The sequence below is a fragment of the Anolis sagrei genome, chromosome 2, assembly GCF_037176765.1.
Source record: "Anolis sagrei isolate rAnoSag1 chromosome 2, rAnoSag1.mat, whole genome shotgun sequence".
In the NCBI taxonomy this organism is placed as follows: domain Eukaryota; kingdom Metazoa; phylum Chordata; class Lepidosauria; order Squamata; family Dactyloidae; genus Anolis; species Anolis sagrei.
Window position 1 is genome coordinate 49,345,188 of NC_090022.1, and position 22,524 is coordinate 49,367,711.

Sequence of the window (22,524 nt, forward strand, 5' to 3'; positions counted from 1 at the left end):
TACAGCAATAAACATTCACAGTTAAAATCCATCAAAACATATTTGAAGTTAAAAACCACAGCACCACCTGACTAGATCTTAAATATCCTCATCTTTAAAAGCCTGCCTGATCATGGTTTTAGCCTGCCACCATAAGGATAGCAGGGAGGGGGCCATTCTGGTTCCAGAGTTCCAGAGTCGAGGGGAAGCCACCGAGAAGGAAGGCCTGCTCTCTGGTTCCCACCAACAGAACTTGAGGTGGAGGTGGGATAGCAAGATGGGTCTCTCTTGAAGATGTCAGAGTTTGGGCAGGCTCATATAAGGAGATTTGGTCAACCAAATAGCCTGGACCTGAACCATCTAGGGATTTGAATTGAGCCCAGAAACAGACTAGCAGCCAGTGGAGCTGCTGCATCAGGGGGTTGTCCACTCCCCGTAGCCAGCCCAAATGAGCGGCCTGGCTGCAGCTCTTTGGACCAACTGAAGTTTGCAAGCAGTCTTCAGAGGCATCTCCACCTAGAGTGTGTTACAGTAATCCAGACAGGATGTAACTAAGGCATGGACCACCATGGCCAGATCTGGCTTTTCAAGAAATGGGCACACTTGGCACACAAGTTTTAATTGTACAAAGGCCCTCCCAGCCACCACACATACCTGAGCTTCCGTGCCAAGTCCAGGAAGACCCCCAAATTGTGGACCTGTGTCTTCAAGGGGAGTGTGACCTCCCTCTTGCACAGGCTGGATCCCTACTCCCTGGTCTGCCTTCTGACTGACCAGGAATACCTCTGTCTTGTCTGAATTTCAATTTTTTCTCTCATCTATTTATTTATTATTTATTTATTTCTTTCATTTATTGACCGCCCCTCTCAGCCCGGGGGCGACTCGGGGCGGTGAACAATAACAAAAAAGACAATATACAGTAGAAATGACAATACAACCAGACAAATATAACATAACATACAACATATACTTATGCTAAAAATCCGCTTCGTCAGGTCCTGGGGTCATAGCCAAATTCATAATCCTGGTTCATTCCTATGTCATTTCAAGAACACTCAGTTGAAGGCCTGCTCGAAGAGCCATGTTTTCAGGCCCCTACGAAAGGCCATCAAGGAGGGCGCCTGTCTAACTTCAGCAGGGAGGGTGTTCCACAGCCGGGGGGCCACCACCGAGAAGGCCCGCTCTCTCGTCCCCGCCAGACGTGCCTGCGAGGCAGGCGGGACCGAGAGAAGGGCCTCCCCGGATGATCTCAAGGCCCTCGTGGGCTCGTAGGCCGAGATGCGGTCTGCAAGGTACTTTGGGCCGGAACCGTTTAGGGCTTTGTAGGATAACACCAGCACCTTAAATTGGGCCCGGTAGCAAATCGGCAGCCAGTGGAGCTGGGACAACAGGGGCGTTGTACGCTCTCTGTATCCTGCTCCCGTTAACAACATGGCTGCCGCGCGTTGGACTAGCTGAAGCTTCCGGGCCGTCTTCAAGGGCAGCCCCACGTAGAGAGCGTTACAGTAGTCGATGCGGGATGTGACCAAAGCGTGTACCACCGTGGCCAAGTCAGACTTCCCAAGATACGGGCGCAGCTGGCGCACGAGCCGAAGCTGTGCAAATGCTCCCCTGGTCACCGCTGAAACCTGGGGCTCCAGGCTCAGCGATGAATCCAGGGTCACACCCAAGCTGCGAACCTGCGCCTTCAAGGGGAGTGCGACCCCGTCCAGCACAGGCTGTAACCCTATACCCTGTTCGGCCTTGCGACTGACCAGGAGTACCTCTGTCTTGTCTGGATTTAATTTCAGTTTGTTCACCCTCATCCAGACCATTACAGCGGCCAGGCACCGGTTCAGGACTTCGACGGCCTCCTTAGTAGCAGGTGGAAAGGAGTGACAGAGTTGGACGTCATCTGCGTACAGGTGACACCGCACCCCGAAACTCCGGATGATCTCACCCAGCGGCTTCATGTAGATATTGAACAACAAGGGGGACAAGATGGAACCCTGAGGAACGCCACAAGTCAACGGCTGTGGCGTTGAACAGGAGTCCCCCAGTAACACCTTCTGAGTGCGACCCTCCAGAAATGACCGGAGCCACTGCAGAGCAGTGCCCCCGAGACCCATCTCTGCAAGGCGCCCCAGAAGAATACCGTGGTCGACGGTATCGAAGGCCGCTGAGAGGTCCAGGAGCACCAACAGGGACACACTCCCCCTGTCTAGCTCCCGGCGCAGATCATCCACTAAGGCGACCAAGACCGTCTCGGTACCATGTCCCGGTCTGAAGCCAGACTGTGCCGGATCCAGAATATCCGTGTCTCTCAAGAATACCTGGAGTTGTGAGGCCACCACGCTTTCCATGACTTTGCCCAAGAAGGGAAGATTGGAAACAGGCCGAAAGTTGTCCAATTTAGTGGGGTCAAGTGATGGTTTCTTCAACAGCGGCTTTATAACAGCCTGTTTTAGGCTCGCTGGAATCTTGCCTTCCCGAAGGGAGGCATTAACCACCACCGTTACCCACTCGGCCAATCCCCCTCTGGCCTCCTTTAGAAGCCAGGATGGGCAGGGGTCTAGGATGGACGTGGTGGGTCTCATTCCTCCAAGTATCTTGTCCACATCCTCGGGTTTCACAAACTGAAAAGAATCCAACAAAATCGGACAAGCAGGTGCTTGTGTCACATCCACAGAGACTGTATCTAATGTGGCGTCCAGCCCAGAGCGGATCAAAGCGACTTTGTCTGCGAAGAACCGAGCAAATGCTTCACAGCGCGCTGCCGAGTTGTCAGGGCTCCCACCTGAAATAGGGGGAGTTAAAAGACCTCTGACAACCCGAAACAACTCCGCCGGACGGTTTTTTGCAGACGCAATAGTGGCTGCAAAGAAAGTTTTCTTTGCGGCCTTTATTGCCGCGGCGTATGCCCTCAAAAAGGACACAAACCGTGTTCGGTTTGACTCGTTTGGATCCGAGCGCCACACGCTCTCTAGAACCCTCTTCCTTCGCTTCATCGCTGCCAGCTCCTCGGTAAACCAAGGGGCTGGTTTAGCTCGGTTACTTGAGAGGGGACGTTCCGGAGCGATCTTGTCAATAGCCCTGGTCATCTCCCCATTCCAGAGAGCGACCAAGGCCTCGACATGATCACCTGCCGCGGTGGCGGGAAACTCCCCAAGAGCCGTCAGGAATCCGGTCGGATCCATTAGCCTCCTGGGGCGGACCATCTTAATGGGTCCTCCACCCTTGCGGAGGTTAGGGGGCGCAGTGAGCCTAAATCTAATCAGGAAATGGTCGGTCCATGGCAACGGAGAGATGGACAACTCCTCCACACCGCCACCCTGCTCCCATCCCTGACAGAAAACCAAATCCAATGTGTGTCCAGCACTGTGGGTGGGGCCAGTTATTTGTTGGGACAGCCCCATGGTTGCCATGGCGGACATGAAGTCCTGAGCCGCACCTGTGAGGGTTGCCTCGGCATGGATGTTGAAGTCCCCCAGCACAAGGAGCCGTTGGGACTCCACCGCCAGGCTCGAGACCACCCCCGCTAGCTCAGGTAGGGAGACTGTAGTGCAGCGAGGTGGACGGTACACTAGCAGAATCCCTATTCTGTCCCGGTCACCCACCCTCAGGTAGACAGATTCGAAGTTTGTGGTCTGCGGGATGGGGCTCCTGGTTAGATGGATGGTGTCTCTATAGACCACTGCGACCCCGCCTCCCCGTCCTCCGGCTCTTGGTTGGTGTTGCACGGAGAAACCTGGAGGACAAAGCTGGGAGAGGTTTACGCCCCCCGCTTCATCCAACCAGGTCTCCGTGATGCACGCCAGGTCTGCCCGCTCCTCCAGGATTAAATCCTGGATCCAAGATGTCTTTCCGTTGACAGACCTGGCGTTCAACAACACCACCTTCAAGCCAGAGGGCCCGCTCACCTGGTTACACCAAGGCACCTTAGGAGACCTATTGGGAATAGTTAATTTGGAAAAATGGTCCGAATTAGGCCGAATTCGGGGTCTCCTTCTCCCGCATCTCCTCCTTCCCACCACGACCTCTATGGGGGCCCCTCGGCTAGTGGAACACCTCCCCCCCTCCATGCCGCAGTCTACGTTTGTTATTAGATTTATTAGTTCTTGCCAGCAACCCCCCTCCCCCCCCTCCCCCCTCCCCACCACACCCTCAATCACCGGCTCCAGGCCACCTTCTCTTCTGCCCCCTCCGCCACACCAAAACAGTAGAAACAATACACAGAGGGGGGCAGGGGACCACATGGGTAGCAGCAATACAGATGATAGTCGATGTTCCGACTGCTTCCACAGATCAGTTCTTAAAGTGCTTTGCTTTCAGGAGCGAACTGTTAGAGAGTATAAATGAACGTAAATTACTTAACAGCAACACACATTCAAAGGCACAATTAATAAAGTGCTAGATCTAAAGTGCTCTACTAGCGATATAAAGTGCGGCACAGAGGGACTGGGAAGGGGCGAAAGTGCTGGTGCAGTCTAGCAGCGAATGGCAGGCGCCTGAGTGCTCTAATATGTTCTTATCACAGTGATGGCAGATGGCAATGATAGCTACCAGGAAAGTGCTAGTTGATGATCTACGACTGCCCCCTTATGGGGCGATAGTGATGGTAATTAGTTAATTAAGTATTGCTATGACCCCAATATGACTCTGGACGGTTGGTAAACCAGCGGATAGGCTTCCGGAGTTGATAACTCGGGAGGTGGGGCAGCACAGATGGTCAAGCACACTTTGCTCAGAAAAATAGCAGCGAGGAAACCCGCATAAAGATCTATACAGAGTCCGCAGCTGGTGATCTACACAAGGCGGGATCCACAGGATGGATTGGCTACGCAGCTGTGGCCATGGCCGGGCTCGGGCGACACTCAGTGAGTGGCCCAAAAGGTGGAACGGCTCGATGTCCCAGCACCCCTGGACAACAATGACCAGACCAAGGGCAGGCAACACTGGATCTCAGCCTCTGTGCCGGCCGGTGGGCTCGCCCGAGATGGAAAAATGGGCGGCCGATGATGGAAGGCTCGTGGAGACTGCAGCTCAGAGAGGAGGACTCGCCTGAGATGGAGGGAGGGGGCGAGTTCGTCTGATGGAGGAGCGGACCGGCGGCCCAGCAGCCCAGCAGCAGCCCTGCAGCAGCCCGTCGATGGAAGGCTCGTGGATGCGGAGGCCAGGGAGCGCCCAGCCCCCCCATCCAGCGGCCGATAGCGGTCTGGCAGCAGCGGCTCAGCGGCGGCCCGCCATCCCGCTTCACGCTCTGTTGCGGCTGTCTGCGGCGGCGGCGGCGGCGGCGGCGAATTGATGGCCCAGGGAGGCCAGGCAGCACTCGGCCCCCCCTCCGGCCAGGCAACACTCGTCGGCGGCGGCGGCGGCGATCTCGCGGCCCAGGGAGGCCAGGCAGCTCTCGGCCTCCCCTCCAGCCAGCAACACTCGGCGGCGGCAGCGGCGGCGGTAGCGGTGGTCTCGCGGCCAGGCCGCGCTCGGCGGCGGTGGTGGCGGCGGCGGTTTGGCGTCCCAGGGGGGTCAGGCAACACCCGGCCCCCCTTCCCGTCAGCAGCTCTCGGCGGCGGCCGCGGCGGCGGTGGTCCAGCGACCCAGGGAGGCCAGACAGCACTCGGCCTCCCTTCCAGCCAGGCCGCGCTCGGCGGCGGCGGCGGCGGCGGCGGTTCGGCGTCCCAGGGGGGTCAGGCAATACTCGGCCCCCCTTCCCGCCAGCAGCTCTCGGTGGCGGCCGCGGCGGCGATGGTCCAGCGGCCCAGAAAGGCCAGGCCGCACAGCGGCAGCGGCGGCGGCGGCGACGGCTCGGCGTCCAGGGGAGGCCAGGCAGCACTCGGCCCCCCTTCCAGCCCGGCGGCTCCCGGCCGCAATGGATGCCGCTAGCCCAGCCGCAGCCAGGCGTTCCTCTTTCCACGCCGCTCTCCCTCAGCGACCCGGCGACTCAGATGTCCCCCGCCGATTCTCCTACCGTCCACCGTGGCGGCGGGGCGGCCGAGGCCAACAGCAACGACGCTGCGAGGCAAGAAGGCAAGAGGGCCGCGGTAAGCAAGAAGGCCGCGGTAAGATGGCGGCGGGTGTTTCTTCATCTAGTCCATTACTGATGACATACACTGGTTTAGGGCCAGGGTAGCTTCATTGGCTTTAGGTGGAAAGGAGTAGCAGAGCTGGGTGCCATCTGCATATAAGTGGCACCATACTCTAAAACTCAAGATGACCTCTCCCAGTGGTTTCATGTAAATGTTAAACAGCATGGGGGACAAAATGGAACCCTGAGGAACCCTACACATCAACAGCCAGGGGTTCGAACAGGAACAGTATCACCTTCTATATACGGCCCTGCAGGAAAAGCTGGGGCCACTGTAAAATGTGCCTCACAGTACCATCCCAGTGAGTCAACCCAGAAGGATACCATGGCCAATGGCATCGAAAGCTGCTGAGAGATCCAGGAGAACCAACAGGAACACACTCTAGCTGTCTGCGGAGGTCACCCACCAAAGCAACCAAAGCTGTCTCTGTTCCATAGCCAGGCATTAACCAGATTGAAATGGGCTAGGGCTTGTGCCTAAGCAAGTTACCGACACAAGACTGTTGTTAGAAAACAGAATCCTACAAATGTCTCCTCCAGCATAAGCCTAAGGCTGCATGAGCTCCACTGAAATATATGAGGCATATTTCTGAGTAGACTTGTATAGAGTTGCTCTGTAAAAACCTCCGACCTCCTAAATGCAACATTACAGCTCACTAACTCATTCACTAAAGGCTTTCAGTAGGAAAGATGGGGTGTGTGGACATCAACTGAAGCAGAAAATAAAGGTGAGAACACAGATGCACATAATGCAATCACAAAGTTAACAGGGAAGGCTTCCCAGCAGTAGAAGGAATTCAGAATGAATAACAGAAACGAAGCCAGCGATAAGACTAAAACTACGTCCTAAACTGGCACTAATCGCTTAAATCATGTAAAATTCTATTAATAAGTATTGCTTTTGTACCTGAAAAATAAAAATATACTATACACATTTTCTGTTTTCTATGCCTGAGAAGTTTAAATCATTTCCCATAATTCTATTAGTCTAAATCCAATGTGCAAGAACATACTCAAAAGATAAAATGAAGCCAATTACCAATTTTCCACTCTGTCAAATGTCAACACAATTGACAGAAAAGCCCTTCAAAGATTTTATTTAAAAGGATGTTATTTATCACTTCCAATTTTATTTTATTTCTCAGCTGGTATTTTAGGAGCTATCAGGACAAATCTGAAAATACAGTGTAAATGATCTTTCTGCAGGAACACCAAAGAAACCATATGTATCAAATTATGTCACAATTTATCATTTAAATGTAGCAAATTTATGAAGCCAAGTAAAGCCACTTTTCCCTTCGATGACAGTTTCCAGCTATGTCTAGGCTATAATTCTATATCTAGTCTGCAACATGGGATTTGTACTCCAACCCATTTTGAGAACACTGGGCTGAGGAAGCAAATTAAGGTGGAACCATGTGTTAGCTTCCATCTCCCATATCTTAAAACCAACAATTTTCATGCTTATCCTAACATGGCTGTGGGAAGTCCTAATATGTCTTCCTCATTGAGAATACAGGCATCGGCATGTAGCTGAGCACTTTTCTTGTGCCCCCTCAGATAATGGCTGTGTTGGAGGCTTGAGCTGGGTTTGGTCACTGCACAAAGGAAGTAGTGGATTCCTCTCTCCTTAAAAACTGGAAGAGTGAAGAGTGAAAGAAGATGGACTTACAATGCAGTAACAGCTGTTGAATCCCAAGTTTCCCAAGTCGGTAAAAGAAAAATACATATAAATGTCAGTTTACAGCAGGATTTCCCAGCTAGTTCAGTTTAGAGGTGGCTGTACAAAACCAGTATTTCCCTTGGACTTAATGTGTTTCATCTAGGTTCCTGGAGATTCTGCTATCAGCCAGACAACTAATGATAATTGATTACACTGGCCTTCATTTTTCCCTCCAGGGTACAGAGTGAACTATGAACACACTGTCATATTTGACAGCAGCCTCATACTCTGAAGAAGCTCCTACAGAATGGAAGAGTCATTTTTATAGCACTTCTAATGACATTTCAAACATATTGCCCTATAAACCTCCAATGGGTTACAGTGGCAACTGCAGAAGTAAATATATAACATCCAGACCACCTACTTTCCTTGTGACCTCAACAATGTCACCTCTCCAGTGTGCTGCCATTCCTTTGATGTGAAAACAGCAAGGAAGCAATTTTCGCTAAGTTGGTACAGACCCGCTTGCTGAGGTGAAACACATTGAAAGATTTTGCTAAAGATTTTCATAGGTGTTGTACAATTTCTTTTCAAACCCATTGTGGTGTTACAGATACTGAAATGTCCAATAACAAGCTGTTTTTCTCAGTTGTTTCTGCCTAGTATACTCTTGAGTATCCCGCAGATTCCTGACTTATAGCTAAACCCGCTGTGTTGGTGAGTAAATTCATTGTACTGGTAATTGGCATTCCTTTGACCAAGACCTCTTTGTACAGCAAATAGCAGTAATTTCCACAGACCATTACATCCTGAGCACCTCTCAGTCTTAACCACTGTGCCATTACAGTTGTAGGCATGCACTCTGTCATTAACCTCTTAGCATACTTCGCTTTCATTAGACATCTGATTATACGCAATGTACTTGTTCAGCTGAAACTCATGCATTGACTGAATATCTACTTATACTGCTATAGTCCAAAGTCAGCAACAAGGGAAGGTATACGTTGGATACTAATCAATTGTAAGGATTGGAAAGAAAAGGTCTTACTCCATTAGTCCCCATGAGACAAGAAATCTGAGGCTCTCAAGTACAGACTTAGTTCAGAAAATAATGTTCTCAGAATGCAGAAACTTTATTTCAGATAACAGAGTAGCAAACTATACCAGATTGTCAGATCTGATAGACAGTAACTGTACAAGATATTTATGGGTAACACAATTCAGATAATACAGGGGCTTTCACCCCATTCATCAAGACACAGTGTTAGTTCAACTTGCACGGCTTTTCCTCCATTGACCTATAAATCATAATGTTCTCTTTAGTCCACCCTTCAGCCTGCTCTCTCATGAGAATGACTTTGAGAGCTACAAATCTTATAAATCTGCCAGACCTAGATAAACATTCTAGCACATGAGAACTTTCTCCAGAAATTTCTACCAAAGCATTCAATATCAGCATTGCCAAAGTATGGCAATATCCATCATTCAGTATGTATAGGCATAGCAAATACATGAGCAAGTACACAAATGAAAAATCAACTGAAATCAAAACAGATAAGTCTCAAATGAACATGGCAGGAGTTTAGTGAAGAACATGTGATTTCAAATGTGATTAGACCAATTTGCATCAGTCCTAAACAGTATAGCTAGTGGTCAAGTATGATAGGAGTTGTAGTTCATCTAGCCCAGGCTAGATCTTCACAAGCAACCCTTCTCTCAGTCTTTCTTGGGCACAATTCATAAGAATTCAAGATAAAACCTTAGACTGCCCCTAACCTTTGGAATTCCCTTCCCAGTATGCCCTCCTCCTTGCCATCCTTGTATCATCAAGCAAACACTTTATTCCAACGATGTCTTCTGAGGCTTGGAAGCATTTGGAAAAGAGTGAAACCTCCTTCCTGCTTTTGGAGTGTTTCTTACGGCTTTTTTTCTTTTTAACTTTTGCCACAATACGGCGTCTCATAGAATCATAGAATCATAGAGTTGGAAGAGATCTCATGAGCCATCCAGTCCGACCGCCTGCCAAGAAACAGGAAAGTCGCATCCAAAGCACCCCCGACAGATGGCCATCCAGCCTCTGTTCAAAAGCCTCCAAAGAAGGAGCTTCCACCACACTCTGAGACAGAGAGAGAAATCCACTGCTGAACAGCACTCACAGTTAGGAATTTCTTCCTAATGTTCAAGTGGAATCTCCTTTCCTGTAGTTTGAAGCCATTGTCCCACATCCTAGTCTTCAGGGCAGCAGAAAACAAGCCTTCTTCCTCCTCTCTATGACTTCCACTTACATATTTATACATGATTGTCATGACTCCTTCCAGCCTTCTCTTCTGCAGGCTAAACATGTCCAGCTCTTTAAAATGTTATCATTTTGCATTTATGGCAAAATGATAAAATAAAACAAAATAAAATAAAAATGAAGCAAATGCAACTTTACCCTGCTTCAAAATGCAGAGGGAGAGAGGAAAAGAATCATGCCCACTCACATCATATTGGAATATCAGAATGGCAGCAAAATTGACCTATCACACCAGAGGAAGCACTGGAACAGCAGTTATATTAGGTGATATTGATGGACTTTTCCATCAATGAAAAGATGATGACTGAAATATAAAACAAAACATGAGGAGAGATAAGATGTCATATGAAAAGTATGAGCCAATGACAGCATTATCCTGCTGTAATTGCGATTTGCCATCCTCATGTAATAAAGACCCATGACTCAGCAAAACATGATGAGTTCTCCTTTCCTCCACCCTCAAGATATGGTCTCTTAGGAAGGGTCTCTTGCCATGAGATTGGGTTTGGTCTTGATTCTGAGCAATAGCAAAAATATCTTGCCAACCCTCTGCTGTTTGTAACAAACACACATACGTCCTGGCTACCAAGGCGTACAAAAAAAAATCTGGCATTTGTTGACAATTTATTCTGTAATGAATTTATAGAATCTGGGATCTTAAATCAAATTCCTAGTCCCAACTAGAATGGACTTGCTGAATAAATGGGTTTTATATACACATTCACTTGCCATTCAGCAGTTAATTCAATGAGCCTACTTGAGGCATAGGACAACCCTGAAGCATAGGCATACAAGGTTACACAAGAACAGCATACTTTAATTGCCATATTTCGATCCTGTAGAAACCATGGAGTTGTACGTTGATAAAGTGCACTCCTCTGAATTCCAATTATCTCTCTAAATTATGTTTGCCAGGAGGCTTTATAGAATATGGATAGAAGCATGGCCCTTAAAATGATGTTAGGGTTGCTAAGTGTCCCTTATTATAAGGGATATTCCTTATTTGAGGGTTGGAAAGCAAGATGTAACAGAATGCTAAAAACCCAGTACCAGGGGCATGGGTATTTTAAGAAAAGTTGAGCTCCAAGTTGATGGAGCAAGTGAGCATGACTAAAGCTCACTGCCAATACAGATAGTTGTGATGTTATTAAAATGGATTCAGGACTGTTGATGCATGTCCAAAAGGAGTCAGGTATGGATTTCCATAAAGAAAATTGTCAAGCTTGCATATCATGAGTTTTGGCTCCCTTTAACTGGTATTTTCTGCATTTGTGGAGAGTGGATACTTCAGGACATTTAACTTTCTGTGAGAAATGAAAAAAAACTCCTTTTCTGCCCCCCCCCCCCCCCGATTTCCCCTACAGAAGCTCTTTGAAACTTATGTACTTCAGCAAAAAGAATTGAATCGCAACCAGTTGGCTTCAAGACTAGAAGGCATCCTTGTTAATAGTCATTCTCTTCTGATTTCCACAAGAGAGGAAAGTCCAGAAAGACTGCCAGTATACTACTCAAAATCTATCACCTGAAGCAATTGCCTCACTCCGCCTACTGATAGGGTTGAAAACAATGCAATTAATGACTAAGAACCTCATCCCACAAGCAAGGGAAAGCAGGTAGAATTGTCTTCTTTGGGTGGTAGTCCATAGTGGTCCTTTTAAAAAAAGAAGGAGGAGGATTAACTCATCCCATCACACAGGATCACCTCTGCCCATTTCTAGTTAAATTGTGTGCTTCATTCCATACTACACGGGCAGTTGTTGTTTCCTGCAATTCCATCTCAGTAATAGACCACCCATATGCACACCCACACTGAAATGCCACAAAACAGTGTGTAAGCAGAGAAATCCACCACTTCCCATCCCAAAAAATACCAATATGTAAGCATTTCTATATGCAGGGAGAGGAGTGGTGTCAATTCCTGCCCATCTTTCAAATCCTCTCATTTCTGCACACTGTAGAGACTGGACCCCACAAGCAACCCACATAAAGGGACATGCATCATTTCATGAGCTCTGTGGGATTCCGTCTTTTAAGTGCGTAGAAATGTAGGACAACCTCCAGTTGATGAGATCCTAAGGTGCATCTACAAACTAGAATTAAATCAGTTTGACACCACTTTTAACTGCCATAGTCATGGTGGTGTAATGGGTTAAACCCTTGTGCCAGATGAACTGCTGACCTGGAGGATGGCTGTTCAAATCCTGAGACAGGGTAAGTTCCCATCTGTCAGCTTTAGCTTTCTATGTGGGGATATGAGAAAAGCCTACTTCAGGGTGGTAATGCATCTGGGTGTGCCCTGGGCAGTATCCCTGCAGATGGTCAATTCTCTCACACCAGAAGCAACTTGAAGTTTCTCGGGTTGCTTCTAACACATTTTTTTTAAAAAAACGTCCATAGCTCAATGTTATGGACTCATGAGAGTTGTAACTCTGTAGCCTTCTCTGTCAAAGACTGCTGGTGCCTCAACAGTCTACAAATCCTAGGATTGTATATCATCTAGCCATAGCAGTAAAAGTGATGTCAAACTGCATTGGTTCTACAGTGCAGATGAACCTTAAACCTAATGGGGGTCACTGCTGGTTATGACCTCCCCAATATCTCCCCACCCAGGCCCAAACTTGTCACTTGTCCAGGAATTTTGGCAACCCACTGTGCTCATAACCAAGAAGGAGAGCAGCTTATCAATATGCTGTTCAACTTCAAAGTTCACAATGCATATTTCATTTTCCTGCTGAGAAGCCTATCCAGTCGCATTGCAGCTATATATACTTCAGACCAGAATATTTTATGCTTCCAGTTCCTTATGAAATGATCTCTAAGTTGTTCTCTTTAAATTCTCCTGGGTTCAAAAAGCACTACCCCATCTGTTTCACTATACACTTTGTGTTCTTGGCAAGAAGAGCAGGCTGTATTTGTTTGCTGAGTAACAACTGGCCATGCTGCCTGGGGGATTTTGGGAGCTGCAGTCCAAAAAGGTAAAAACTTAAGATTAAAGGAAAATCTGAGAAGAAAATAAATCATACCAATAATCCAACTCTTCCCTAAGATTTGTAACCAGATATACAACAATATGAAAGTTATACATTGTCCTAACTTAAACTAGCTTGTATAGGGATTGTTCTTTAAACACGGGGATTAAAAACAACTAAACAAGTACATATAGACTGGTCAACCGATAGGTTGGCAGTTTGAATCTGGGGAGCGGGGTAAGCTCCCATCTGTCGAGCTCTAGCTTCTCATGTAGGGACATGAGAGAAGCCTCCCACAGGATGGTAGAACATCAATCATCGAGGCATCCCCTGGGCAACATCCTTGCAGAAGGCCAATTCTTTCATACCAGAAGTACCTTGCAGTTTCTCAAGTTGTTTCTGACACAAATCCCCTCCCCCCCCCCCCCCCACACACATACACAAATGGCAAGTTGAGGAGAGCAAGATAAAGGTCCTGTGTGAATAGGGCTGAACTATTTCCAGTGCTGCTCAGCCATCATCCAATTGCCAGTGAGGCTCAAGATTGTGAAGTGTAGCCTTCGGTGATGCTAATCCAAAGTCCCTTTCTCCAGATGAGCATCTCCATTTCTACCCTTTCTTGATGTACCCCAGTTTCTCTCTCTTCCCTCCATTTTCCCCTTTACCCTGGCTTACTTCAATTGATGCAAACTTAATTGATGAAAAGGTTAATTGCACACAATTAAGACAGGAGAGGGAAAGGACAGGAGGGGGAAAGAGTCTTGTCCTTCCCTGAAAACTCAGTCAAAACCAAACTGCCCTTGATTGCATTTTCTTCCAAACATGTTTTTATTTGGAAGTCTTGGGTGGTATTTTAGCAAATTCATAGGGCTGGATTGGGTTCTAACACTGGACAATAAAAAAAAATTCTTTGCTCTGGTTCCCCCAGTTAAGGTCTTATGTCATGAGGTATTGGCTCACTGTAGTACAGGAAGTGACTTCAAGAGAAAAACATGCATGTATTACGGCACATTGTCCCATTCAAAAATGATTATTTTAACAACTGAACTAATGATTTTTACATTCCTATTCCAGCAACTTGTCCCAATTCAGAGACTTTTACACAAATTACATTATATACTAAGCCCAGCTCAAATCCTTTCTTCTGCCTTGAAACAAATTTGCAAATGAGAAACCATTTAAAAAAAAAAAAACACCAGTAGAGAGAGGTAATTGTTAGTGAATGATCTGTAGAAGAACTCACAAAACAAACATTTATAAAAGTCCTCAAACCAGAGTATTGATTTATTATATAGTGTCACTTGGACCGCATGGAAAATGTGAAGTTGTAGTTACTTGAAAACATACTCCTGTGTGTTGAAAGGAGTTGGAAGCTAACCTCATTTTTATTTGTTTTCTTTTGTTTTTCTTTTATGGTTCTCAAAATGTTTTTACTTTTGTGCCAAGTTACAGTTAGACTATTCAGCCATCATCTTCTGCACAGGAAGTAGATTTTTTTTTGTTATTGTTCTTTTTGGCATACTAAATAGAAGTAGAAATGTTTTGTTTTTGTTATTGTTTTTACTGTTGATTTTACTGGTATTGAATTGTACTGAAGTTGTAAGCTGCCTTGAGTCCCCTGAGGGGGAGAAAGGCAGGGTATAAATAATTATCAGGGTTTTTTTTCTACATTGCATTGCATGGACAATTTCTGGATAGAGAGAAAAAGTCCAATTTTTGAATAGTATCCAGGTATACTAAAGTATAGGGAGTCCCTGGTGGCACAGCGGGTTAAACTGCAGTGCTCCTGAACTTGCTGACAGAAAGGTCGGCGGTTCGAATCTGGGGAGTGGGGTGAGCTCTTGCTGTTAGCCTCAGCTTCTGCCAACCTAGCAGTTTCAAAACATGTATATGTGATTAGATCAATAGGTACCACTCTGGCAGGAAGATAACGGCGCTCCATGCAGTGATTCTGGCCACATGACCTTGTAGGTGTCTACGGACAATGCCAGCTCTTCAGCTTAGAAACTGAGATGAGCACCACCTCCCAGAGTCGGACACAACTAGACTTCATGTCAAGGGGGAGACTTGCTTACTGTCAACACTGTATGTTGCAATTCATAAATTTATCAAAGAGTTAATTCTCAGTTCAAGAATATGCCCAAACTGTGAAACTGAGGTTTCGGCGAGAATGTAACCTGATCTAGCATAGGCTGAAACCCTACTCCCTGATCAATCGGCTTTTCAGTTTAGCAGAACATTTCTGTCTTGTCTGGATTAAACCTCAATTTGTTCTCCATCTTCCAGTCCATTACTGACCTAAAACTCTAGTTTACTGGGAATTAAATGTAATGGAGTTGGTTGTTAAGAGATGTACTACATATTATGTTAATTATTTAGGATATAATTAAATGATTCTTTTTTTTTCACTCTAAAGTGAATGTAAAGGCATTTGATCCTAAATAGGCCTGCCCACATGGGATGATGGGCTTGAGATGGTTTTCCTGCTTTTTTGTAAGAGAAGGGTTCCACCAAAACATACCTGTGTAGTCTTCATAAATGTTGTTCTTGTTGAAATGAAAGACATTATATTGGGTGTACATATTGCAGGTATGCTGGAAATAGCTGGTTTGTATAGTAGTGACAACCCTTTATGCAAGCCAAAAGAGACTGACTTGTAGGAAACACCTGACAGCAACCCTCAACACCTTTCAATCACTTACGATGTCTAGTTCATATCCATAATTCAAAGACACAGCTATGTTAGTCTGGATTTTGAAGCATCTTTGAGAATAACTAAGAGTAAGACGTTGTATGGAGTAAAGTGCCTAAAACAGGCCTTTATAACTGAATGAGCAGGTGGTATGTATGAATAGCAATAGAAATGCAAAACATGTGGATATTGCGATGAGGTCACAAGTTCAGGTAACAAAGTCAAAGCAGGACAAAAGATGTTGCCTTAAACCAAGATGAATGATGGAAGGACTTACTGGGATGTAGTGTAATGCTGGCTGGGCCCCAAAAAGTATTGTGATAAACTAGACAAGAGAGCCCCCGTGAGGCTGGGTGTTTAATAGTGCTTTAATATGTGTTGTGTGACGGGACATCATCTGTTCAAACCACTTACTGTTGGTTTTTTCCAATCTTTCATTGTAGATTTATTTTCTTGCTTCTTGTTTGTTTTGTTTTGTTCAGCGATGCTCATCTAAGGTCAGTGATGGAATTTCCAAGAAGATTGCAGTGCTCTGCAACTGTGTGTATTCTCTTTCTTAAAGTCTGTTTTGTGTCCATTTTTCCTCAGGTGTAGAAACTGGCCTGTCTGCCCAATGCAGGATATTGTTGACAGAGAATGGTATATATCAGGTCTGAGGTGAGCAAGTGAAAGTACCTCTAATATATGAGTGACATGACTAGGTCACGTGATGACCTTTCCTGAGTAGATATGTGGGCAGAGTTGGCATCTTGGTTTGTTGCATCCAGTATGTGTGTCTTCCTATAGGAAAGAAACTATTTGAAATCAGGAGGTTATCTGTAAGCAAATAAAGGCACTCCACCTAAAAGATTTCAAGAAGGAGCAGCATTATTGTCCAAAATAAGTTGTAATTAATTAATGACAGATCTAAGTGGTTTGAAGTGGAAGTGGTATGTAACCACTAGGGGGATTCTGCCATTTCCAATCTTCAAACTGTTCTGTAATAGATTGGTCCTGGGTACAAGTCATGCCCCATTGTTTTGGTTTTGTACTTCAAATGGTGGACATTGAAACTTTAGGAATGCTTGTTGTAACTCCATAAGTTTGACAGCTCAATCTTCTGGGCAAAATTGTATTGGAAGTCTTGGCTGCAAACTATGGAATTGGGAGTGTGTTCATTGTGGAAACTGGAGGCATAGAGTACATATGTGTAATGATCAGTGGGTCTGCAATACAGCACAGTGCTTAGATTCCAATGTGTATCTGTAAAGCAGTGTCCCAAAAGTGAACTTGTTCTATTAATCACTCTAAACTGAGATTAATGGTAGGATGGAAGTTGTTGAAATTCTGGTGGAATGCTTTGAATGAGTCTTCTGCATGTGTCCATTGTGAAAACAACATCTAGGTTTCTCAAGTAGAGGAAAGTATTTTGAGTAGGAAGATGTTGTTCTAGGCAGCTACAAGAATGCTGGTATATTGTGGTGCCGTGTGTCATGACAGCCATGTGCCATAACAGCACTATTAACCTGAAAGTTATGTTATTACCAAAAGTGGCGAGGTTGCGTATTGTCTTTGTGACAAGGTCTACTGTGGTCTCATCTGGAATAATGTTCCTGAGTTTGTAATTCATTCTTGTTGAGGCTGTTATTAAATTACAGTCCATCCACAACCTTCCATAAAACAACTTATTTGCCATTATGAATGTGGAATCCCCATATACAAGAAATTGTATGCTAGGGATTCATATTTGTTTCTTAGCAGATCACCCTGAAAATTGTAAAAAGGTATTTGTTCATGGTAATGCTCTTGTTGAGAATAAGATTTAATTATGCACAGCAGTTACAAACATAATCTCTGTAAAGGATGTAGTGGTGTTATTCTGCTGATGAAAATTGTTCCATCTGTACTGTTAGGAGAAGAGTAGCTTTCCCTCCTAATGCCCTGGAGCAAATTTTTGGGTTATGAGGAAGGTTTCAGGAGAAAGAAATGAGCAAGAGATGGAAAAAAATCTCTCATTTTCAATCCTAAATTCCAAAAAGAAGTAGCTATTCATTTATTTTATTTATCGTATCAGAAGTGAACCAAGATTACAGTTGTAATGTATTTTAAAAAGCACAACATTTTAAAAAAACTTGGCATTATACTAAATGTCCCTTGACTAGTAGCTGGCCACTGTGAATGCCTCTGGTGTTGCTGTAATGTAATGTAATGGTGTTGCTGTAATGTAATGTAATGTAATGTGATGTAATGTAATGGTGTCCTCCATTGTTCATGTGGCAGGGCTCAGGTTCCATTCTAGTAGGTGGCCTATGGTTTGCTCTTCTCCACACTCACATGTTGTAGACCCCACTTTGTAGCCCCATTTCTTAAGGTTAGCTCTGCAGTCGCCTTCCAAGTCACCTAGTCTTCTGTGTGCCCAGGGGGTGTCTCTCATTCAGTATAAGCCATGGCTTGAGGTTCAAGGATTTTGCCTGCCACTTTTGGACTCTCACTTGCTGAGGTGTTCCTGCAAGTATCTCTGTAGATCTTAGAAAACTATTTCTTGATTTAAGCCATTGGCATGCTGGCTGATATTCGAACAGAGGATGGGCCAGAGATGTCACTGTCTTGGTCATTTTCTTATTGACTGCTACTTCTCAGAGGATGTCTGATGGTGCAATACCGGCTAAACAGTATAATTTTTCCAGAGGTGTAGGAGAAGCAGCTGTGTGCTAACTTCTGGTTCACTTTCCATTAGAAAAACTACCTCCCCTTGAACTAAAATAGCCAGAAAAAGCAGAAAAAGAAAAAGAAAAAAGACTCAATAATTCTTTGAAGTTATTGGGGCGGGTGTCAAAATTTCAAAAAACGTTTTGGATCCTGGGTAGGTTTAGCAGGTCATAAAGATTGTCATTTTCAATGCCTGCACTAGTGAGATATCTGCTAGTCAAACATTGGACTAAGTTTCTCAAGTGTTATTCTGACATTGCCAAAGCAGCAAAAGGGGAATTGAAAAATAGATTGTTTCTCAGCCTCAACTTAGAAGGGGAGTCAGTAAGAATCTCATCAGCAGTTTTGTCTTCTGATGAGCAAAGTTATATCTGGCAGAGCTTCTTTCCTCTTCAGCGTGATAAGGCTCTGCAGGGCATCAGACATGCACCAGTGCCCCAATTTAATATCATGCCTCCCTTTCAAGCCTCTGCCACTCATTTTCACTGTTACGCATCTTTTAGAGATGCATTTTTAGAGAAACATTTAGAATGCTACACAGGAGGCCTTTCCGCCTAAGGCACAGCGATCACTGACAAATACATCACACATTATTACTGTCCATCAAGATTGATTAGTGTCCATCAGCTAATGCTCTAAATATGCCAATGACTCCCTCACTCAAGATATGCCAATGGCCCTTTTGCAACCTGCATTTTGGTGCAAAATGCCTAAGCTGGGAGAACAAAACCATATTGTTTATATTTCCTTTGTATCTATATCCCCTTCATCTCTCTTTGGATCTCAAAGTTAAGGGTGGGGTGGGGAAACACATTACTGTGAGCCCTTGGTCTCAGCTGGGATTTGGTTCCAGGACCCCAACAGATATCAAAATCTGTAGATGCTAAATGGAAAAGTACAATGGTGTCCCTTACACAAAATGTTAAAATTAAGGTTTCATCAAGAAGGGCCACTTGTTTTGGTGGAAGAACAGATTCAGAGTCCAGGATTTGGAACTAACTACCTACACATGAAGAATTTAATTTATGTGTGTTTTGTACCACAAACCAGGAGCTTCCTGACTCTTAGTGTGCCAATTGTAGTTATCTGGAGAATTTGGAAATGTTACCTTTTTTAAAAAAAGGAACTTTCCAAGCTCTGCCCATTCACCTCCACCATGCCATTCCCCTTGTTTCAGTCAGCCTGAATGCCTGAGTAGGTGAACTAAGCTGTCCCTGCCATTGCCAGTTAATATCCTGGGAATCAAACTCCTCATTATGCTTAGCATATATTTAGAATATGTACTTCTACAAGTTGCAAAGGACATCTGTTTACCATAGCACGTTCTTATTCTCATCTATGCATTTTGCATTTAATGTGCTTAGATGGGTTTAATTTCAAACCTGATTGCTCAAGCACAGGTCTCTGGGGAAATATCATCAGTGGAAGAAAACATGTTAATTACACATTGCTGGATACAAAAAGGCTCAGAATCTCTATGTGTATACCTGGTATCTATCAAGGAGGCATACATACTTAGATAAGTTATTTAAAGAGAGAGAAAGAAGAATTGGCTCAAGATCATTTAATGAGTTGGGATCATGTAATTTTAGTGTTTTTATTAAGTGCTTTTAATTTTTATACTTCTTGTTTAAATCTCCTTAAATCTTATCTTATGGTGAATTTGTCCTAATGTATTTTATGCTTAATCATATGCTGTTTGATTTATGATTTGGTGTATGTATGTAAGGCATTGAATATTGCCATTATTTTTGTAAACTGCTTTGAGTCCCCCCAGGGGTGAGAAAAGCAGTATATAAATACTGCAAATAAATAAATAAATAAATAATCACTTTATGAATTTCATTACCCTGGGGTAACGAAGTATCTCAAGCCCCAGTCCAGCTTTCTAACTATTACACCATAATGTTTTTCCAAACTCTTTACACTGACATTTTAACAAAAACGGAATCAAACTACAGTCATCTCTCCACTTTCATGGGTTTCAAACTCATGGTTTTTATTAGTAACAACTTGTCCTGATAGCCCCACCTCCTGAAGTTTGGGCTGGCATAGGAATACTCACACAGCATCCTCATCCTCAAGAGGTGAGCAGGGGGTATGCCACAAGTATTTTCTCCCAGTATCTCCCATTTTTCCCTTAGAGAAACAGGCACCTGCAGTATGCAGGAAGATGATGAGTCAATCCTATGAGCCAGTTCACTTGCCCTTGGAATCCATCTCTTCTTCCTGTGTGCTGTGAATTTATGTTTTACCTGGGCAAAGGAAGGGGGGGGGGGAAGAAGAACAGAAAAACATATCACACAGGAAGAAAACAAAGAACTAGACCAGTGGTTCCCAAACCTTTTTTGACCAGGGCCCACTTGGACCAGGGGGCACTTGAACAGGGCCCCCTTTGACCAGGGACTACTTAGGGCATGGCCCATGTGAACAGGGCCCACTTTGACCAGAAAACACTTTGACCAGGCCCCACTTGGACCAGGGACCACTTGTACCAAGGACTACTTGGACCAGGGACAACTCTCCATTATTAGTACCAAAGGGGGTGGGGCTGGTCAGCTCTGCGGAAAGGAGTGGAAATAAAATAAAATAAATAAATAAAGAGGAAGGAGGTTCGCGGACCGGATTTTTGTTCTTGCAGCCTACTCTGGGCCACAGCCCACAGCTTGAGAACCTCTGCACTAGATCCACAGAGTAAGAGATGTATGTGTGGGCCCAGTTCCTTTCACCATGTATTTCTGTTCCTCTCAGTATCTCCCCTCCTTTGCCGCCCTGAGTCCCCACGGGAAGATGAGGCAGAATCCAAATAAAGTTTTTATTGATTGATTGCCGTGGTGAAACAGATCTTGCAGCACGCAAGAAAAAGAGTTGGGATCTGCCATATAAGTGAAGTGGAACATGAGAACAGTTCTTTCTTCTTTCCCCCCTGGAACTAGGGCAGTTATTCTCTTCTTTTTTGTTGTTGTTGTTTGTTTGGTTTTTTTTTTTTTTGTTAAAACTGTTTATTTTGATTATGGTACATAACAGAAAAGCAAACCATGGCAAATCAGATATAATCAGGTACCAATATTTTTGACATGTACATGCCTATCTACCTTATTCAATCAATCAGTTAATTTTGACGTTATGTACAAATTATTATTATCATTTGCATATCTTAATACACATAAACTTGCTATTTCTGGCTGTTTTCCACTGCTTTCAGTCAGAACTAGGGCAGTTATTCTCCACAGACCTATTTGTAGTTTTGTGAGAGAGCTGCACCTATAAACTCCATGAAAGTGTGTGTGTGTGTGGGGGGGGGGGCAATTGTACTGATACTTTAATGATCATTAAATTAAAAGTATATAGTTGGCACTGCATTTAGCATACAATGGAAATAACGCCAGTCAGGTCCTTGCCCAGATGCAATCAAAAGACAATTATGAAATCCTTTTTTGTTGTACACACCTAAGCCAAGAAAGGGGTCTCAGGCATAGAGAAAAAAAGACCAAATTGAAATATAATGAAATGTGTCAGTATGTTCACCAATTTTTTCTCATGCATCATAAATTATACAATAGGAAGAGCTTCCTTTATTTTCTCTTATACATCTCACCCAAACTTTCTTCTGTTCTCTTTGGGAATAAATCTGCTCATCAGAGTGGAGAAATCTCGTTGTATTTTGCTAAGCAAAAGAAAAAGAAACTCAAATCTTCAGCTCTTCTAAATAATGTTTTATTTGTATTAGAATTCTATTTTCAAAATTACATCACATCTCTTGAGGATAGTATTCAAATAAATAACCCTAAGAGTAGATTTACCAGGTTTCCATTGATTCAATATGTTTATTCTGTTTAAGATTAAAATTGGATTTTGTTCACACAAGGTAGAATCGGTAAAAGCAAAGGAGTGGAGATTAAAAAACAAGATTAATTTCTTAGATCCTCGTGTTTCTCTGTTTGCAAAATGTGCTATTAATTTTGAGCAGATCTATCACTATTTCATTTTCCTGACAGTCTTCTGTCTTCGTGCTTTCTACTACTTTTCTGCATGCCCTATAACAAATTCACATTCAGTTTATAGAAGAGGTGAACTGTGCAATTTGCAAAAATGATTTAAATTAAGTCAAATGTGAAGAGGATTCAATGACATAGGATACAGTCATGGAAACCTCCTGGTGACCTTGGGCAA